General features: G+C 42.2%; 1 protein-coding gene across 5 annotated transcripts in view; it reads left to right on the top strand.

Annotated features, from left to right (window-relative positions):
* RBM20 (RNA binding motif protein 20) overlaps positions 1–21,748 on the top strand; it is a 199,931-nt gene that overhangs the window by 116,930 nt on the left and 61,253 nt on the right. Inside the window, exon 1 of one of the 5 annotated variants that reach the window (XM_075935487.1) lies at positions 12,307–12,629. The exons of the other annotated variants lie outside the window; for them this stretch is intronic. The gene's annotated coding sequence lies outside the window, so the exon portion shown is untranslated. Of the gene's footprint in view, positions 1–12,306; positions 12,630–21,748 lie in introns of those variants that run through there. 5 annotated transcript variants of the gene reach the window in all.

Below are 21,748 nucleotides of genomic sequence, written 5' to 3'. Positions count from 1 at the left end.
TTACATAGGTGCATGTTCGTAGAGTGGAAAATAATTGGTTTGATATTTGCTTTGTAGCAGGTAATGACCCAAATTTAAGTTAGCCTTACAGCAGGCTTGCAAAGCTTCAGTGCAGGAGTGGTGGGCATGCTGTAAAGGTGGGAGGACCACAGGTACCCAAACTGAGCCCCCCCACCCCCCCACCATGCTGTTGTCCAGGCCCCTGAGGCCTCACCTTCACCCTGCTCCTTGTTCCTGAGTCCCTGCCTTGCACTGCCTGTTCTCCTGGGGCCCTGCTCCCACACCCTCTTCTTCCCCCCACAAGCCTGCCCCCACCATGTCCTCTTTTCCCTTCTTCCATTTCTCATCTTTCTGGCCCGTAAAAAGCAGAAGGGCATAGTCTTCCCACTTTTAAAATGGGGGATGGGGGGATGGCACCGCTCCCTGTCCCCCCTTATATGTATAATCTCAACTATACATATAAAATGATGGGGTCTAAATTCGCTGTTACCACTCAAGAAAGAAAGCTGAAGAACATAAGAACAGTGGTACTGGGTCAGACCAAAGGTCCATCTAGCCCAATCTCCTGTCTTCCTACAGTGTCCAATGCCAGATGCCCGCACATGGAGTAGACAGAAACAGGTAGTCATCAAGTCATCCCTCTCCAGCCTCTGACAAACAGAGGCTAGGGACATCATTCCGACCCATTCCGGCTAATAGCCATTGATGGACTTAATCTCCCTGAATTTATCTAGTTCTTTTTTGAACCCTCTTAAAGTCCAGGTCTTCACAACATCCTCTGGCAAGGAGTTCCACAGGTTGACTATGCGCTGCATGAAAAAAAACTTCATTTTGTTTGTTTTAAATTTGCTACCTTTTAATTTCATTTGGTGACCCCCTAGTTCTTATGTTATGGGAACAAGTAAATAACTTTTCCTTATTCACTTTCTCCATACCTGTTATGATTTTATAGACCTCTATCATAGCCCCCTTTAGTCTCTTTTCTAAATTGAAGTCTTAGTCTTTTTAATCTCTCTTCATATGTGACCCATTCCAAACACCCTAATCATTTTTGTTGCCCTTTACTGAACCTTTTCCAATGCTAATAATCTTTTTGAGATTAAGCGACCACATCTGCATGCAATATTCAAGACGTACCATGGATTTATAGAGAGGCAATAAAATATTCTCTGTCTTCTTTTCTATCCCTTTTTTAATGATTCCTAACATTCTGTTTGCTTTGACTGCCGCTGCACACTGAGTGGATGTTTTTAGAGAACTATCCACAATGACTCCAGGATCTCTCTCTTGAGTGGTTGTAGCTATATTAGTCTCCCTCTCATATTGTATGTATAGTTGGGATTATATTTTCCAGTGTGCATGAAAAAACTTGGAGTCATTGTGAATAGTTCTCTTAAAACTCTACTCAATGTGCAGTGCAGTCCAAAAAAACCCCAAACAAACAAAATGTTGGGAATTATTAAGAAAGGGATAGAGTAAGATAGGAAGTATCATATTGCCTTCATATAAATCCATGGTATGCTCACATTTTGAATACTGTGTACAGATGTGATCGTCCCATTTTAAGCAAGATATATTGGAAAAGGGCAACAAAAATAATTAGGCACATGGAACAGTGCTCATATGAGGAGAGGTTAATCAGACTGGGACTTTTCCGCTTGAAAAAGAGATGACTAAGGGAGGCTCTGATTAAGGTCTATAAAATCATGACAAGTGTGGAAACAGTAAATATAAAAGTGTTATTTACTCCTCGTAACACAGGGGTGGGCAATACTTTTTAAAAGGGGATCACCTTGGGAGGAAAGGGTGGGGCCAGGAGACTTCTCATACCCCCCCCCCGATTGGCCTGGGGGGGGAGCACGAGAAGTCTTCACCCTCTTTCCCTCCCTCCCCCCACCTCCTAGAGAGAAACGCCAGCTGGTTTAAAACAGCTGGCATTTCCTGTAGGTGCCTAGCGGGAGGAGACCTCGTGCGTTGTCCCTGACCCCAGGCCAATCTGGGTCTGGGAGCGAGGGAGCGCGCAAAGACTCCTCGTCCTGCAACAGCGTGCGGTAGCTAGAGAGATGGCGGCTGTTTTAAAACAGCCAGCATGTCTCTCTAGCCCAAGGGTGGGCACAGAGCCCTCTGCAGGCCGGATCTAGTCTGCTAAGCTGGTGGATCTGTCCCGCAGCCGTCCTGCCACTCCCCTGCCCCCAAGCCAATCACGGTCTGGAGGCAGGGGAGCACGCGAAGTCTCCTCACACACACCCCTGGTGGCTAGAGACATGCTGGCTATTTAAAATCAACGTGTCTCTCTAGCCGCTGCATGCCCTCGCAGGGTGGGGAAAGGACACGAGAGACTTTGCACAGTCCCCACCCCCAGACCTTGATTGGCTGGGGGTGGGGAGCACGTAAAGCTCCCCCCACTGCCAAAGGCGTGCGGCAGCTAGAGAGAAAAGCCAGCAGTTTTAAAACGGGCAGCGTGTCTCTCTAGCTGCCACACGCTCTGCGGGGGTGAGGAGACTTCACGTGCTCCCCTGCCCCCAGGTCCTGATTGGCCTGGGGGTAGGGAAATGGCAGGGCAGCAACGGGCTGGATCCACTGGCTTGGCAGGCTGGATCCAGCCTGCAGAGGACCCTTTGCCCACCCCTGTCATAACACAAGAACTAGGACTCATGAAATGAAATTAATAAGCAAACAGACAAACTAATAAATTAATTTTAAAAAGGAAGTATTTCTTCACACAACACGCAGTCAACCTGTGGAACTCCTTGCCAGAGGATGTTGTAAAGGCCAGGACTTTTAACAGGATTCAAAAAAGAGCAGGATAAATTCATGGAGGATAGGTCCATCAATAGCTAGTAGACAGCATGGCATGGATAGGGTCCTTAGCTTCTGTTTGTCAGCTGCTAGAAGAGTATGTCAGGAAATGGATCACTTGATGATTACCTGTTCTGTTCATTCCCTTGGGACAGCTGGCATTGGCCGCTGTCGGACGACAGGATACCGTGCTAGATGGACCTTTGGTCTGACCAGGTGTGGTTGTTCTTATGTTAATATTCTGAGCATATTACAACCTTTGCAAATAATTATGATATTGTCATTAAACTAATCTCCAAAGTCCTCAATCTATCAATCTTTGTTCCTAAATGGTTAGGCAAAAAAACCCATTGCCTGTAGCCCAGCCCTATGTTACTGCCAGAGAGTCCAGAGGTGATCTGGGAAGCCTTTGTATTGGTAAGAATAAAATTCTAAGATCTCACTTAGTGTATTCCCCCTCCGATAGATATTTGTTTTCTAATGAAAGCTCATTACCTGTATGCCCATTGAACTGATTCTCCAGTGCTTTAGTGTCTTCTTTCTTAAGCTGGTAATCCATAAAAGCACTGGGTGGCAATATCAGCCAATTGACACACAACTGAAGGAGAATTATTATTAAAAGGAACAACTTTATTTGTAAGGGCATCGTGGGTATTAATGTGGCATTTTAAGAAACAAAAAATGAGCGAGAGTTACTCGGTACAATGCAAACTCGGTACAATTTTTTTACACAAATTAATTATGAGAAACATCATTCATGTAAATTACATTAAATTTAATTAGGTTTGCATTTGGACTTAAACTTCTACCTCTTGTAATATCCAACCCAACAGCCTTATGCTTCATGCAGGAGAACCAGAAAACAAAACTGACCCATCTGAGTTTCATGGTTCAAACTTGGTGAAGCAGAAACTGCTCCCAAAACAAACAGTGAACAATAAATCCGATTTCAAACTATTTCAGGTTCAAGTTACTGCTAAACTAAGACAGGTTGCTTTAAGAATGTGGGGCCAGTGCCAAAGAACCCTTCTGAATGTTGTATGATTTTATGAAATTGTATTACAGAATTACTGTGTTCTGGAAAGAACTAGCAGGGTTGTGTCACGTCTGTACAAAGCCAGAGACAACGTTGAATAATACCAACATTAGTCAGCAGTCATCAATCCTGTATTCCTAGTAATGGGTTTGCTCCAGCTGGAAGATAACCCTTCCTCCATGTGTCTGAAGGGAGGGGGGAAAGGAGGAGTTGAGAAGAGTAGACAGTTACCAGGTGGAGAATAAAAGAAGCAGATAACCCCCTCTCATCCCCCAGAAACTCAGCTGGTGTAAATTAGCATTGCCTCTTTAATATAGACTGATGTTTTGTGACTGGGATCTGACTTATATTTTTATCTTGATATTGTCCCTTTAAATCAGATTGCAAGTTGGCTTAAAAACAAAAGGTTTCATTTGTCAAAGATATCACCTAAAAGAAATTAAAATCCTGTGGTATGAATGAGGTAAGAATAGCATTAGATACAAACAGAGAGAAAATTGAACTGTTGCAGCAAGGTCATGTAGGATAGGTCCATAGGTGGTATTAGGACCATTGGGTATTTTATAGTTCATTTTTGAGAGAAAGGGAATGCAAAATGGGAAGATAAGATTGCACTTTTTGTGATTAATCCTCCAACAGATACTGCCAAGATAAACCCATGTTAATCTTTTTTACTTCATTGGGACTGCTCCCACAAAGAAGGGTTACAAGATCGGATCCTTACACGACAAGTTTATTTTAAAGGAAACCCTGCTTTTATTCACATTTCTAACATAGGCATTTGTCATCGTTCCTGTCCACGAGATATATGAGTGTTTGCCAGAACCACATCTGTCAGGCTTCAGTTTTCTTCTTGTCAGCAGCATTAGTTTCCCAGAATTCACATCCATAAGTAGCTGTGCAAAAAAGCAAGCATTTCACCAATCAAACCTTCATACATTGCAAAATGCACCAGATTTGCAAAATTTCTAGAGGGAGGCTGAGAGAGCTATCCCTACTCATCTTTTGATTTCTGTGGAGAACTCTCCTTGCTTGAATATGCATGATCCCAGACAATACAATTCTTAAATGACTTTCGCATGTGAGGAAATGTGAGAATTACACATTGCTTGCGTTGCTTCCCAGATTTCGCAGTCTTTATCAGTGTAAGTTCCCCCTGGAGCAATGGCAGTATATCAGTTATTAAAATTACAGGCATGGGGTTGGTTGCTTTGTTTTTTAAGTTTCTGGCACTGCTCTTGCAGTCTTATAAGCCTGATCTATCTATTTACATCTGTTTTTAAAACCAGAGTTGTGGTAAACTGTAAAGCACTTAACCTTTAGTGTCAACGGGGAGCCTTGATAAGAATGCCTGCTAAAATTACCTCGGTAATGTTTTCTTAAGATTAGTTTTAAAACAACACATTTTGTTATTAACCACCTTATTTGTATTTGCCTTGTTATTTCTATCTTCTGTTTAACCCCTGAGTTACCTTCTTAGGCTATGTCTAGACTGCAGGCTTCTTTCGAAAGAGGCTCTTTCGAAAGCATCTTTCAAAAGAGCCTCTTTCGAAAGATCGCGTCTAGACTGCAGGCGGATCTTTCGATAGAGGAAATCCGCTTTTTCGAAAGAGAGCACCCAGCGAGTCTGGATGCTCTCTTTCGAAGACGGCCTCTTTACATTGTAGAACGCCTTCTTTCGAAAGAGGAACTTTCGAAAGAAGGCGTTCTTCCTCGTGAAACGAGGTTTACCGCCGTCGAAAGAAAAGCCGCGTTCTTTCGAAATAATTTCAAAAGAACGCGGCTTGAGTCTGGACGCAGGGGAAGTTTTTTCGGGAAAAGGCTACTTTTCCCGAAAAAACCCCTGAGTCTGGACACGGCCCTCGAGAAGCTCTAAATCTGCTTCTGGCCCTCCTTTAAAACTTCTCAAACCTTTGTACTGCAGCCTCAAATTCTTCTGTTGCTTTTTCTCTCACCCTCTCCTCGTCCTCACTCAAGATTTGAGTCTCCACTGTGCTTCTCTTATTCTCAATTCCAGATTAGCATAGGGATGTAATAGTGCAGTCAATTAACCGATAAACAAAAGCTGATCAGTTAATGCTATAACTACACACATTTTCCATCCTCCCTTGCCAGTAAATTTTTTAGCAGGCTGTCCAGGAGCCCACCTCAGTCCTGGCTTGTGACAGTTCCAGGACCTACCCTCTGCTGCAGTGCTGCATTTAAAGTGTATTAGGAGCCAGGCGGGCAGGCAGCCTGGCTCAGTTCCAACTTGTACCGGGTCCGAGAGCTCAGACCCTACCCTAGACAGGGGCTGCTGCCATCCTGCGCTGCTGCTTTTATATCAGAAGTAGCAGCATGGGGCAATGGTCCATGAGGGGAGCTGGTTTTTAAACTGGCTCCCTTCATAGACCAGCTCCAGCCTGGCACCTCATGCTGCTGCTTCTGTTGGCTGGCCTCACCCCCGGGATTATAGAATAGTCGAGTAGCTGATAAGAGTTCATGAGGTTAATCGACTATTCAATTAACCGATATTTAACATCCCTAGGTCAGCACTCTTCATAAGAAGAAAATGTGATGTATACAGAAAAGGGAATCATCTAATGCCAATCTGTTTCTGTCGACTTCCTGTCCACTGCCTTGGTGGAGTCTGCGATAATGGAGTTGTAGAAGCTGGAGGCACTGCAAAGCATGCACTTCATTGTGTCTTTCCTCCTTGGCATCATTTCATGGCTAGTGAACATTTGGGTCTATTATTGAGGTTAGCTGTGCTTCCATCTTCCTGCTGAAATCGCAAGCTGACAACACCCTGAGTTGTGGAAAAGCTTGTGTTGAATTCTGTTCAGCCAACTACCACTTTCCAGTCTTGTTTTTCTTGCAAAGTTTATTAAGCAGGTGATAGTTCCAAGCTCCAGACAGGCCATGCCTTCTGCCAACATCGTGATTACTGACAATTGGATTTCACACCGGGCCATGGTAAAGACAATGCCGTGATATCATTTTTGGTGACCTTCCCCTGCCCTTAGATGTGAAACAGATAATTAATGGGAAAGTTTAAAGAATTGGCAAGGTCCTTTGATTCACCATAGTAACATCTCTACCTGTTGGAACACGTGGTGGTGGTCCATGAAGAGGTGGTTGTCTCATGTGTTGTTAACACTAACTGTTTTAAGTTGTTAAATAACACTAAAATATATTAACTACTTTCCTAACACTAATTATTGTTACTAAGGGTATGTCTACGCTGCATGTCTATTTCGAGATACTGTAGGTATCCCAAAATAGCCACCCTGCATCTCCACAAGCCATGGGTGTGCTATTTTGCCATCCTGGTAAACCTCGTTGCATGAGGGATAAGGGATAGCTCGAAATAGCTCATTATTTCAAAATAGATTTGAAATAAGATACGCAATTTGCGAAGCACAAATTCCATATCTTAGTTCAAGCTTAGGGTGCTGTGTAGACGCACCCTAAGTGTTGTAGTAGCCTAAGGGACAGCATATGTGGTCTGGTCAGCAGAAGAAATCTTGAAGATCTGCTTAGTTGCCTGTTGGTGAATTGATAGTTTAAGACTTCTATTTCAGTTTTATAAATAACTGAATAAATTAATAGGCTAGAAAAGGTCCATTAGATTTTTCTTGCTCTCTCATATAACACAGGCCATAGAATGTCACCAAATTTCCCCCGCAGGTTACCTGGAGGCAGTGTGGCTTAGTGGACAGAGCTCTCAATATCTACTGGTTTGCCACTACTGGGGTTCTGAGAGAGCTTGGACAAGTCAGTTTACTGCTCTGCGTGTCACTTTACCCGTCTGTAAAATGGGTTAATAGTACTGACCTCCTTTGTAAAGCATGCTGAACTGTACCAACAAAGAGTTATTTATGTATGAGCTAGATATTATTATTATAGGTGGAACCTCTCTAGTCTGGCACACTCTGTTCATAGTGGCCAGCCCTGGCCCAGGACCCTGCATTTCTACATTATAAATGTAGGAAGAGCCCGGTGGCTCTAACGCCATTTAAAGTGCAGAGCCACAGCATGGGTGGCCCCCGTAGCCAGCACAAGATGGGACTGCTCAGACCTGGCTCTAGCCGGATCCTGGAGCTACCCCTGCTGTGGCTTTGCAGAGTGGCCCTTATCAACTAATCGTGTAGTCAATACAAATTGTATCGACTACACAATTAGCCAGATAACTGCAATTTAACATCCTTAGCGACACCTGCCCCTAAGCTCAGGTAGTGTGCCACAGCCCAGCAGCCAGCGATTCGCAGACTGGCGGTTGGGAACCACTGCTCTAGATGGTACTTTCTAGTTTGCTTCTTACAATGTGGGGTATTGACATACAAGAAAGACCTTCTTGCTTTCCTGTATGCCCTAAGCAGGTTGGATAACGAGTTAGTCTGTTTGAAGTTTGTTTAAGGAAGCTGAGGTGCTTAATATTTTTTAAAGGATCTGTCTGAGTCTCTTACGATATGAAATCTGAGAGGATAACTACTCAAGGAGAATACAACTTTGTACTGTGCTGTGTGTAACTGATCAACATGAAGTTTACTATGGATATTCTCTTCCCTCTACTCTCTTGCAGAACACATCATTTTTTAAAATTAAGAGATGAATTAAGTTTAGAGATGGGCTTGCTTTGTATCAAACCTAATTACAGCCTGATACATACATATAAATGCCTGGAATGATGGATTTTTATCAGTAAATATGTATAAATGTTGATTTCACTGTACGCACACAAACTGCCAAAATATTTCCATTAATAACAATCTTCATTTACCAATAGGCAAAGTAACAAAATAATATTGCTTGAGAACTAATTAGCGTTTTGATTTAAGGCTGTTTATTTTGACATATGACGTTGCTAGTTTGAGTTTAAATTGTTACATGACTTGAACGCTTTAACTTTTCGAATCACAATGTTATATCATTACATAATTACTCTCTGATGTTGCGCTTCCCCATAATTTCCCACTCTGGTGAAAATTTAAAAATTGATTGAAAAAAGGCTTAAAAATAAACATTGACATCATGCATCAATGTTATAAAATTATCAAGTTCTTCCAAGCTTATATGCATAACAAGAACATATAGGAATACTGAGAGTGGATCATACCACTATTCTGTCTAGCTCACTTGGCTCTCTCTGACTGGCCGGTATCAGCTTCTTCAGAAGAAGGTGAAATAAATCCTGAAGTAGGCATGGTTTTGCATGCTAATAGGGAATTTTCTCCAGACTTTGGGTTTGTGTGAGACTATACTACATAATGCTGTCCCCCCAAACTAGAAAATACTGTAGTGCAAAATATATTCAGCAAAATTACCTGACATTGCTTCAGTTTTCCTCTGGTTCAGTAGTGAATCAGTCAACTTTGACGTTATGGCCTGCATGCAAGGGAGCAGTTCAGCTCAGGAGAGGGAGGAAGACAAGATAAGTTTCTTGTTTTCTCGATGTTTCACAGGGAATATTGCGGTGTCACACATACAACCGCTGCCCTTCACCCTCTGGTTGTGCTGGTGTTAACCGACTGACTTCTCCGTTTGTGCCTTCTGCTTTGGCAGATTCGGTTTGTCCAGTATTGCAGGACTTTGTCTTCCATTTTGTTCACTCTACGGGTGGTCTGAATGACGTTGTCTTACATCCACTGCAAATTGAAGAGCCTGTGAACCCCCTTGGGGCCAGAATCTAGCCAGTTGCTGCAGGTGCCATATTACCCTAACAGAAGGTTACACATGCAAGCAGCTGGAAGACCATATGCATGTCGATCAAGTGTGGATGTTGTTGAGACTAGAACACAATTCCCCTCTGAAAACAGTGAAATGGCTTCCAGGCCTAACTTTACCCAGCCAGGATTATGGGACTGTACCATCACTAATCCATCTCTCAACTTGATTAACTTTCAAAAGTAAAACAAAACAAGATCTTGCAGGGCTATTTTTCCATCATTTTTAAGTGAGTCTGTGAGGGGAATGGAAAGAGGCATTAATGAAGTTTTATTCTGAGTGGCAGATCCCTCCATAATGGGATGAAACTCAGTTTTGTAGTTCAGCATAGATTTGTTTGAATTCAGTAACTAGGCAAAGAGACCTCATTCTGCGAAGTTTGCCAAATTATCTGAAATGTTGCAATTTGAGGCCGTTTTTTTTACCATAGGTGCCGAGTGACATGGAAATGGTTTACAATAGGAGAAAATCTGGACAGTGGTCGATGATGTCTATATGGTAGAAAAGCTTATTTTTTTGGCTGTGAGAGGCACAGCTTCATGCTGGATAATGTTTTCTGAAATCAAATTGCTTATGTTACTTCTGTTGCTTTACTCTGTCATCAGCCCATTTTGGCTTGGTAGGAGAAATACAGCCAGTGTTGATATACATTGCTGGACTCACTCCTGCTACAGACTGCCCGAGCAGATGGAAACAAGAAAGAACCCAGAGGATTCAGTTGCAAGTCATAGACAAGGAGTGGCGGAGATCAGTTTTGTTGCTCAAAAAAGATCTTGCCCCTGGTTTCTGGTTAGGCTTGTTGTAGATATTTCTCATGTTTCTGGAGGGTTTTACACAACCCTGATTTATGGTTGCTTTGATTTTAGATTTAGGTCATTCACATTTAAACAAAGGCTGACCTGTATCCCCTCGTTCTACTTAGTCCTATAAAGGAGGATAAAATAGGAGAATTAACTTAGATTGAGTGAAGAGATCCAGTAGAGCTTTAGAAAAGTACTTTAGGTCTTGCTAATGGCTTTTCCTCCCATAGCTGCTTTTCCACCGATGAAGTTGCATGCAGGAAAAGAAATACTCTGGATCATCTATTAGGTGCTTCTCCTTTTTGATAATACTCCCATCCAAATTCCAAAGGTATGATTCCATAGTGGGAGTAAAGTCCTAAACTAGGTGAATAGTTTTCTTTTTTGGAGAGATATTGTCTGTGGGTTTTCCGATAAGTGACACTTTAAAAAGAAAGAGAGAGAAGGAAGGAGACAGAAAAGTGGATAATGAGAAAGAAACGTACCAAAAATAGTCAGAGACACTTCAGTTCTCAGCCTATTGTAAACTAGGCTATGTCTAGACTGCAGGCTTCTTTCGAAAGAGGCTCTTTCGAAAGCATCTTTCGAAAGAGCCTCTTTCGAAAGATCGCGTCTAGACTGCAGGCGGATCTTTCGAAAGAGAAATCCGCTTTTTCGAAAGAGAGCACCCAGCGAGTCTGGATGCTCTCTTTCGAAGACGGCCTCTTTACATTGAAGAACGCCTTCTTTCGAAAGAGGAGCTTTCGAAAGAAGGCGTTCTTCCTCGTGAAATGAGGTTTACCGCCATCGAAAGAAAAGCTGCGTTCTTTCGAAATAATTTCGAAAGAACGCGGCTTGAGTCTGGACGCAGGGGAAGTTTTTTCGGGAAAAGGCTACTTTTCCCGAAAAAACCCCTGAGTCTGGACACGGCCCTAGTGTTATAGAACTATGACTTGTGAAAAGCCAGTTATGTAAACTCATCTGCCAATTTAGCCCAGGGTCTGCCTTGATATTTTTAATAAATCATAATTTTGGGACTGACATCTTAGGTAATAAAACTTTGTAAGCTGCAAACTGTCAGCCATGTTGTGGAAAGTTTATGGGCTCCCAACGACTGTTACTAAATAAGGCTAAAAAATAACTTGCTTTTCCCAGTAGATTAAAAGGGCGGGCAAGCTGAACAGCTGTAAATTAACTGTAAACAGAGTGAGCTGATTGACTGCTGAGTTCCACGCCCCTTACAGAGAAACAGACACAACTGATTTATATTAATCTCTGAATGAGGGACAACAGCTCCTTTATTATTCTATCAAAGTGCAAATTGCAGTTTTGGGACAAGGGAAGGACAATACAATTTTTTTCATGTCTATATCTTGGAATAACATGGAATATGAGAAAGCCAGTAATTTTGATATCCAGAGAAGAGCAACCAAAATTCTGTCCGGTGCATAAAGAGTCCAAGCTTGTGTTTTTAGCAGTGATTTCTATGAGTATGGAATGGCCACGTGGAAAGATTGAAGAGGCAACTTTCTAAAAACGGTGTAAAAATACACAGATTTCTACTCCCTTATACCACTGGACCAGAGTCACGGTACCGTGTGTCATGCTAAATACTATTCATATATTTAATGAACACGGTTTAACGCGATTGCATTTAAAGATATAGAAGTAATTCGATTAGGCACAGATCGCTGCCTCTTTCTCCATGATTTATTTTTTTCTTCAATATTTGTATTATTGGAAGGTCGCAAGTCTTCTGAAAATGTATGATCAGATCAGGGACTGAAATACAAAATATAACACATTATATGTGTTTTGAGTTTGACAGCACTGATTATTTGAAGATTACTTTTTGACCATTTAGATCAAAGTACAATTTCCCAGGTTCTCTTGTAAAATTAACAATTGTGAGATTTCATCCATGTATGTCAACTTTTTGGCATAATTTGTCTAATTGTATTGGGACCTCCTCCTTTGTAGGGTTCTGTGGAGCGAATTTGTATGCATCAGGCTCTGCAGAGCTAGTATGTAAAGAGACTGAAACCATATGGCATAAATATCAACTGATATTGTTTGCCATTTACACTCCGTGTGTGTAATGCAAGAGACCTAGTGATCTGTCCTCCAGTCCTGGATATGTTTTTTTTATTGTCTCCTAAAGTATTGACTTTGTAAGAGGAAACTTGTAAATAGTCAGCATGCCAAACCCAGGTAGAATGCCAATGGGATTTATTAGGGAAGTGTGTGCATAACACCAAAAACAGCTACTGGCCTCTCCCCCTTCCGGCATCCTTAAATGTTATAAAAAGGTAAGATTGCATAATGTCATCCTGCCTCCTTCTGCCGTGAAAGTGACACTGATTTCTGTAGTCTCCAAAATGCTGATTGTTCTTTAATGATAGAGTATTTTAGTAGTTATTTGTGGTCTTTTAAAAGTCAATCTGTAAAACACAGCTATTGGCATAACACAACAAAAATTGAAAATTTTGTAGATCTGCTTGTAACAGTTAACTTTTATTTTAAACTATCTGTTCAATCCATTTCATGTAGTGGTTGTGTGTGTGTGTGTGTGTGTTGTATACAAGGGCTTTTATATTTTAAGAAATGTTCCATAGTCTATTGATTTTACCTGTTTAATTACTCTTTTAAGAGCACTTTAAACTATGTGAATAAAGAAAAGGCAGAATTCTGTGGATATTATTTACAACCATTAAACATGGATCCATTGGGGGGAAAAAACCTAAAGCAAATTTAAAAAACCACATAATTTTCAAAGTTGGCTGAGATTAGTAATGTTTGTATTTGCTAAAGATCTAACACTTTCAAAAAATCTATGCATTGTACCATGTTTGTGAACAGACAAATCTCAAAGCTATCATATTAAAGATGATATACTTTTTTACAGCTTGTATTGGATGTGAAGTTACTTTTAAGAAAAGCTTTTAATTTTCAGAGAAAAATCCAAAGACATAATTAGCATAGTACAAATAGGCTCATGCAGGTTTGACTCATGGGATATGTCATTTATTGACTTTTTTAAATATAATTTGTCATTTAGACTGATATTTACCAACTAGTGATGGCTTATCAACCATTGTAATATTTTTTTTTCCACAAGCAGCAATGTTTATTCTGAGAGCCAAATTAAGATGTCAACCTTTACAAAGAATGGCACACACGAGGTTCATCGTGTATTTTTTTTTAATCTTACAGATATTAGAAAAGTAGGAAAAGTCTCTGTGCATTTCAGTACCTGAATGTGAACCCATTTTCAGTTTGTCAAAATTACAAGCTCTTTGTCTGCCAAAGCCTGAATTGATTAGCCTGCCAGGTACCCTCAAACCCCATATTTCTTTCTTTCTTCTTAGGGTATTGAGGAAGTGGACTCAAGGATGTGATAATTAAATCTGCGAACAGCCCTTTTGTATATTGTGCATTTACCTATGAGATAGGAATCCAGACTATTGAATGGGTGCCTAAAACTACATTATATACATGTGAAGAAAATATTAGGGAGGTAGAACGTCTAGTGGTTGGGCATGAGAATGAGAGTCTGGGCTCTTTTCCGTCACATTGATTAACTACGCTGCCTTAGGCAAGGCACTTCAGCCCAAAACTTTCAGTCATGTTTATGACTTCTGTGCCCCTCAGTTTTGGCTATTTAAATTCAGACACCTTGTTTTCTCACATTGAGCCCTCAAAAGTAGTAGTGAAAACACAGGTCTTCATATTTGAGTTATCGTATCTGCTAAATAGAGATTGTAACTTTGTAAAAGAGATTTTAGGTTCCGTGAGCAAAGGCAATATATTAGTGCAAACTTGTAATATATATGGTGTATTCAAATGAAGTGTCATTCACCCGTACAACACCATGTCATCCTGATTTTCAAAGACAACAGTTGCCCAGAAGCCTTTAGGCATTCTAAGATGCTGATATAGTGAAATATTTTATTTGTATATTGTTTAATATTAGCGTGAAAGATCCATATTAAACTATTTACTTAGTTATTACAGATATGACTGTGGTACTGTCCTTACAAGTGCTCTTGTCAAAGGGTCTACGGAACAAAAGTTTTTCCTTACAAGTGCTCTTGGCAAAAGTTTTCCGTTAAAAGCATTTTCGGAAAAGCGCGTCTAGATTGGCAGGACGCTTTTTGGCAAAAGTACTTTTTGCGGAAAAGTGTCCGTGGCCAATCTAGAGGTGCTTTTCCGCAAAAAAGCCCCCATCACCATTTTCGCGATCGGGGCTTTTTTGCGGAAAACAAATCTCTGCTGTCTACACTGGCCCTTTTGCGCAAAAGTTTTTCGGAAAAAGACTTTTGCCCGAACAGGAGCAGCATAGTATTTCCACAAAAGCACTGACAATCTTACATGAGATCGTCAGTGCTTTTGCGGAAATTCAAGCGGCCAGTGTAGACAGCTGGCAAGTTTTTCCGGAAAAGTGGCTGCTTTTCTGGAAAAAGTGGCCAGTCTAGACACAGCCAGGATGTTTTTAAATTGGGTTTTTGCTTTATATTGGGGTATGATGAAGAGTTGAAGGGATTTTTTAAATTAGGATTTTTGTTGTGTTGGTTAAAAGGCTTCTTCTTGTTTTTTCACTATGGCAAGATCAGGAGTGTCCAGCCTACTCTTCCTAATTTTATGTTATTAGTGGGGTGAGAGAGACTCTGGGACATGCTCTGTGAATACTCACTGTGGCTAGGGGATGCTGACTCTGATGAGGGTATCTAGTCCTGCAAGTGTCCTGTAGGCACTGCAGGTAGTTGGCACCAATTATCTTTTCTCCCCTCTCACTCCATCTCTGTCCTGGGAGCCTTCTTCCCTTTTTGACCCTTATCCTTGCCTCTTCTAGGACTGCACCTCTCTCCTTCCTGGGGCTCCTCTTCTCATCCCAGAGGTATCTCCCATTCTCTCTCTCTCCCTCTCCTTGCTGTTCCCCTTTCCTTTCATGCTCACCCCCTGGGCTGTCCTTTCCTTGGTCTCTCCATCCATGTCATTCCATATCTTTCTCACATTGGGTCCTCCTTTCCTTTCCACCTCCCTTAGGGGCCTCAAGTGACCTCCTCTCTCCCATCTGGTGGTCGGCTTTTCCACATCCCTCTCTCCTTTGCAGGCTCCATTCCCGCTTTTTTTGAGTGTCTCTCCCCATGCTTTTTTACTCTGCTTCATCCCTACAAATAGACCTTGCTGCTCTTCAGCCTCCTCAGAACTCCACCGTCCATTCAGTTCCAACCAGCATTGAACAGCATGCCTGCCTCAGAGCATTCCCACACAGTTCTGCATGGCCAGGTACCCACATACATTCTGTTCCCTCCCAGCCATTTTGCTCTGCACACCATTGCTCAGGTCTCTCCCACATTGTGCCTCCTGGCTCTGAGGACCCTGCCTTTGCAGCGGGGCTGGGGTGAGGTGCGGGCTGCCAACTGGAGCAGAACCAGAAGTAGCGGGCAGAAGGCAGAAGTGAGCCCTTAAAAGAATCCAAGCCCTACTCAGTACTATGAGCCTGTTCATCAGCGGGAGTATCTTGATTCTCTGACTCATCAATCTTTGGGACAAACTACAATGTAGGCCTTGTGAGGAAATATTTCTCTGATCTAGCAGTGCTATGTAGGGATCAGCCTCTGCAGTTTTCATTTTTTTTCAACAGTTTCGTAGCAGCTTTTCCTACTGATTCCACTTTGTCATTGCTCTCAGGATACTCTGGTGAAGATGTTATGGGGTCAAAATCACAGTCCTTACTGAACTTCCAGTCCTCTTCTCAAACAAACTGTGGTCCAGTATCGGAGCACATGATGTCTGGTATCTCACTCTGTGCAAAGCCTGCTTTTATCTTCCATGTGACAATTCAGGATCCTGTATCTGGTAAATAGTCTATCTCCCCAAAACTGGAAAATTCATCTACACTGATCATTATTGCAAACTTCAAATCTCAGATGTGACAAATGAACTTTGTGTTTAAACTTATTCCTAAGCACTGCTGGAATAATTGGTCTTTCCCTCCAAAATATTATACAATATACACAGTTTTTCTCATATCTGAAAGAAAGGTGTTATCCCTTTAGGGGCTTGGCTTTTTGTCATTGGCCATTCTTGTAGGATCATGAGTTTCAATGTCTGAAGCATTCTATACTGCTTTCGTCTGAGACAGACTAAGGGGGACTATGATAGAAGTCTGTAACATCATGACTGGTATGGAAAAAGTGAATAAGGAAAAGTTATTTACTTGTTCCCGTAACATAAGAACTACGGGTCTCAAAATTAAATTAATGGGTAGCAGGTTTAGAACAAACAAAAGGAAGTACTTCATGCACGTCACAGTCAACCTGTAGAACTCCTTACCAGAGGATATTGTGTAGTCAGGACTTTACCAGGATTCAAAAAAGAGCAGGATAAATTCATTGAGGATAGGCCCATCAACGGCTAGTAGCCAGGATAGGTAGGGTTGGTGACCCTAGCCTCTGTTTGTCGGAGGATGGGAATAGGCAACATCGGATGGATCAGTTGATCACGTGTTCTGTTCATTCCCTCTGGGGCATCTAGCATTGGCCACTGTCAAAAGACAGGATACTGAGCTAGATGGACCTTTGGTCTGACCGAGTATGACCGCTCTTACGTTGTTATAGATCAGTACCATATTTATTGTCTCCACCTCAGCCTTTTGGTGAGTTCCAGAAAGTAGACACGGCTCAAAGGGTCTGCCAACACCAAGTCTCTGTCTATATGTCATACCCCTGCACTTGCACCATCATCTACTGTAAGCACTTTGGTGGAATGAATAAACGTTTTGGCCAAAAGCATTTGAGAGGTTTATAGTAAGATTGTATGTCCACACCACAGTACGACTGTAAGTGCATTTGTGAAACTTCTCCGTTCCAAAGAGTATTCCTAGCAACACCTTTTCAATCAGAGCACAGATATTCTCTGTCACAGACAGTGCTGTGTTTGCAAATGTAACAGGCTGACCCTTTGCAGCACGATAGCCCTTAGACCCAACTCATTTGCATCACATTGCTGAATCAGAGCTTCCTCTGTATTGTAATATTTCAGAGTGGGAGACTTTGCAATCTCTTTTAATTTCCAAAATGTGTGCTTGTGTTGATCTGTCCACACCTATAGGGTGGCTTGATCAGTCACCTGCTTTAGGAGCTTGAAGCTCTCAAACAAATTGCTGTAAAACTTTGCTAAATACAGTAAAACTCCAATTGTCCAGCATCCAGTGGTCCGGCACTCCTGATGGTCCGGCACCAACTGGAACCCGGAAGTGCTCCAGCCAGCCGGACAATTGGAGCTGCTCTGCCCCGGCTTCCCCAAGTCCACCGCTGATCAGTTTCAGCAGTGGTGGACTTGGGGAAGCCCTGGGGCAGAGCACCCCAGCTGCTCTGCCCCCGGCTTTCCCAAGTCTGCTGTTGCTGAAACTGACCAGCGGCGGACTTGGAGAAGCCGGTGGCAGAGCAGCTGGGGTGCTGCTGAGTTGGTCCCGTAGCGCCGGCCTCTCCCACGCTGTGCAGTTCCCCGCCAACCTCTCATAGCCCCCCTTCCGGTACTCCAGCATATCTGATAATCCGGCACTCCCTGGGTCCTAAAGGTGCTGGATTATCGTAAATTTTCTATAATTGGCTATTCCCAAGAATCATTGGACTCCTTTAACTTTGTGGGGTCTTGGCATTTATCTAATTGCCCTCACTTTCTCTGTCTCTACTTTCAGGCCTTTAGAGGTCAACAAATGTCCAATTGTATGGTTACTCTCAACCTGCATTTGTCTTAATTCAATTTCATATTCTTTTCTCTCTCTGCTATAATGGTAGTAATTTGTTATCGTGATCTCATTGTACTTGTTCTGAGTCATCAGCCTCTCCAAGTGTCTGCACCTTGCATGCTGTTGACTGGATTGCTATCAGGTCCACCAACATTTGGGTGTATCTGCACTGCAACACCTGTGAGGCAGGCTTAACATAAGAACATAAGAACGGCTATACTGGGTCAGACCAAAGGTCCATCCAGCCCTGTATTCTGTCTGCCGACAGTGGCCAATGCCAGGTCTCCCAGAGGGAGTGAATTCAATAGGTAATGATCAAGTGATCTCTCTCCTGCCATCCATCTCCATCCTCTGACAAACAGAGGCCAGGGAAACCATTCCTTACCCATACTGGCTAATAGCCATTTATGGACTTAACCTCCATGAATGTATCTAGTTCTCTTTTAAACCCTGTTATAGTCCTAGCCTTCACAAGCTCCTCAGGCAAGGAATTCCACAGATTGACTATGCGCTGTGTGAAGAACTTCCTTTTATTTGTTTTAAACCTGCTGTCCATTAGTTTCACTTGGTGGCCCCTAGTTTTTATATTATGGGAACAAGTAAATAACTTTTCCTTATTCACTTTCTCCACACCACTCATGATTTTAAATACCCCCTTCGTCTCCTCTTTTCCAAGCTGAAAAGTCCCAGTCTCTTTAATTTCTCCTTGTACGGGACCCGTTCCAAACCCCTAATCATTTTAGTTGCCCTTCTCTGAACTGTTTTTAATGCCAGTATATCTTTTTTTGAGATGAGGAGACCACATCTGTACGCAGTATTCTAGATGTGGGCATACCATGGATTTATATAAGGGCAATAAGATATTCTCTGTCTTATTATCTATCCCTTTTTAATTATTCCTAACATCCTGTTTGCTTTTTTGACTACATACTGTGTGGACGTCTTCAGAGAACTATCTACGATGACTCCAAGATCTCTTTCCTGATGAGTTGTAACTAAATTAGCCCCCATCATATTATATGTATAGTTGGGGTTGTTTTTTCCAATGTGCATTACTTTACATTGATCCACATTAAATTTAATTTGCCATTTTGTTGCCTCGCCACTTAGTTTGATGAGATCTTTTTGAAGTTCTTCAGAGTCTGCTTTGGTCTTAACTACCTTGAGCAGTTTAGTGTCGTCTGCAAATTTTGCCACCTCACTGTTTAACCGTTTCTCCAGATCATTTATGAATAGGTTGAATAGGACTGGTCCTAGGACTGACCCTTGGGGAACACCACTAGTGTATCCCTCTCCATTCTGAAAGTGTATCATTTATTCCTACCCTTTGTTTGATTGATTACTGTTGGCATCCTCGATCATTGGTATCTCCCACACCCAGCTGAAAAGGTTGTCAGGTAACTTGATTCCTCATCCAGTTCAATGAGAATCCATTTTTACATCATGTGAGAATAAGTTCACTTTAGATGGATCTAATAATATGTCCTCAATTGTAGTCAGAGGGAAATGGTTCCATTTTAAGGTTTTGTTGGAAGACTTTGGGTCTATGTGTATTCTCAGTCTTCTGTATGTCTTTTGTACCCCCTTAAAACTACTTATTCTGTCTGTGCTCTTCTCTCCAGGCTGTATAATTCCACGATTCTGTAGATTTTACATTTCATCTTTCAGTGGCTGTAGTAACACAATAAGTACTCTTCTTTTAGGCAATTGAACTGGTTTCACACTGGTATCAATATCCATTTTATAAACACCACCATCTGCCTTCTGAAATTCTTCTGTATACTCCCTCTGTATCATCTCCTAGTCCCAGGTAAGAATTTCCATCTTCAGCACCCCACTATCCACTTTCATTCTGTTCTGGAGCTGTACCTTTGTCCGGTTCTTGGCTTGGGTGGCCTTGCCGCCCAGAAGTGTTCCTGCTGTCTCATCATCTTTGACCACAAAGTTCAGTCAGTATTTTTTTGTGCTCCTTGGATTCCTTAATTTAATTTTACATTTCTCCATGGGCTTTAAAGTGGTCTGCTTGTACATTGTTCACAGCTGGATAGTCTTTTCTGACCATATGTCTGGGTTCACCAGACTGGTAGGGATAATGTTACAACTTGCTCCGCAATCTAATGGAAACAGTATGACTTTCCTGCCAAATCGCATGGCTGCATGCAACTTTTTCTGATGCTCCTTAGGATCCTCTGGCACAATATTTACCAGCTGGTAGGTCTACCACATAATTTCTCCTCCTGCTCACTGTTGCTCTCCTCAGTTATTGTGTGCTGCTTGGATTTGTTTTTCTTCTCTCTGGAAGATTGGCTGCAAAATTAATTAAATTTGTCTCAGATACGGATTTTTTCCTATAAGCCAGGCGCTTCTTTGTCTGTATTGCATGTTTTCTCCCTAAGTACTTGCATGCATCTGTACCATTGTTGTCTAGTGATGCTGTATCTGATTTTGATTTCTATTTCTATTTCTTATGTATTGCATGGGCAGTTTCTGCTGACTGAACTTCCAGGGTTTTAGTCCTCTCCTTGGCCAGCTCAGCAGCCCTGCATATCTCCAAGCTTTTCCCTGCTGTTAAGTCAGCGTCCCTCTGCCACCGCTCTCAACCTTGTGAGTTTTGTATCCCACACACTATCCAAACTCTTATCAATGAATCTTTAATATCTCCAATGTTACAACTAGCACATTTAAACTGCTGCTGTGCTTATCTATCCCCTCCCCAATGGCTTGATCCCAACCAATTATGTCTTTCCTCATTCTTACAGAGGTTACAGTGAGTATAAAAAAAACAGCCCATTATTGCTTCTAAGGTGCACTGAACTCGGGAAAATTCTGTGCACAGAATCTCACTGATTCCCCTCCCCTTTTCTCTAATCAGATAACAAAACCGTTTGATTTTCACAGCATCCTCTTTTTCTGCCATAGTGACATTTACATCGAGACTAAATCCCTCTTTCCAGTTCTTCCTTGCTTGAGCTAAATTCTTCACTTTCAAGACATAAAACCTGGGGTGTTTTTGCACTGGAGCTCCAGCCACTCTCCTGCGGGACTGGAACACACACAATCCACTAGCCTGGGCCTCCATCGGCTCTGGTGTGCGAGGGGAATGTGGGGAGTGTCTTTCTGCTTCTCAGTTGGGGGCCCCCCCGACTGATTTTTCTATGGGTCAGCAGCCCCCAACCCTAAAAAGGTTCCCCACCCCTGCTTTAGCCTCTCCATTTCCATTAGCCTGGTCTTGTAAAACTAAACCACGTGCTCAGAGAAGTATTCCACTTTCTGCAGTGCAGCTCTTAATGGTCTCTCTTGCTGTCTAGGGCACAGTTACTATTGGCGCCGAAGGATGGGGGTTAGAAGAACAAAAGAATATAAACCTTGATTTTACTATAGGTTGAACCTTTCTAGTCTTGCACTCTCTGGTCTGACAACATCCGTGGTCTGTCATGATTTTAGTTAGCAGGATGTCCAATTATCAGGGGTGTGGCCAAGTTTCCTGCAGTGCCATAGAGTTTGTTTACAGCCACCAGTCCTGCTTCTGAGTGTTCTTTGCTGTTACTAAGCTTTAATTTACCCTTAAATGTCTTCTAACAGCCCAGGAAGCAGTAGAAGTGTTGGTAATGCTGCTAGACAATTTTTGACCTCCCATGATTCGGCAAATTCTCTGGTTTGGCACTTGTCAGG

Source organism: Pelodiscus sinensis, chromosome 8, assembly GCF_049634645.1.
Source record: "Pelodiscus sinensis isolate JC-2024 chromosome 8, ASM4963464v1, whole genome shotgun sequence".
Classification (NCBI taxonomy): Eukaryota; Metazoa; Chordata; order Testudines; family Trionychidae; genus Pelodiscus; species Pelodiscus sinensis.
The sequence above is the reverse complement of the archived record's forward strand: the minus strand, read 5'-3'. Positions and strand labels throughout refer to the sequence as shown.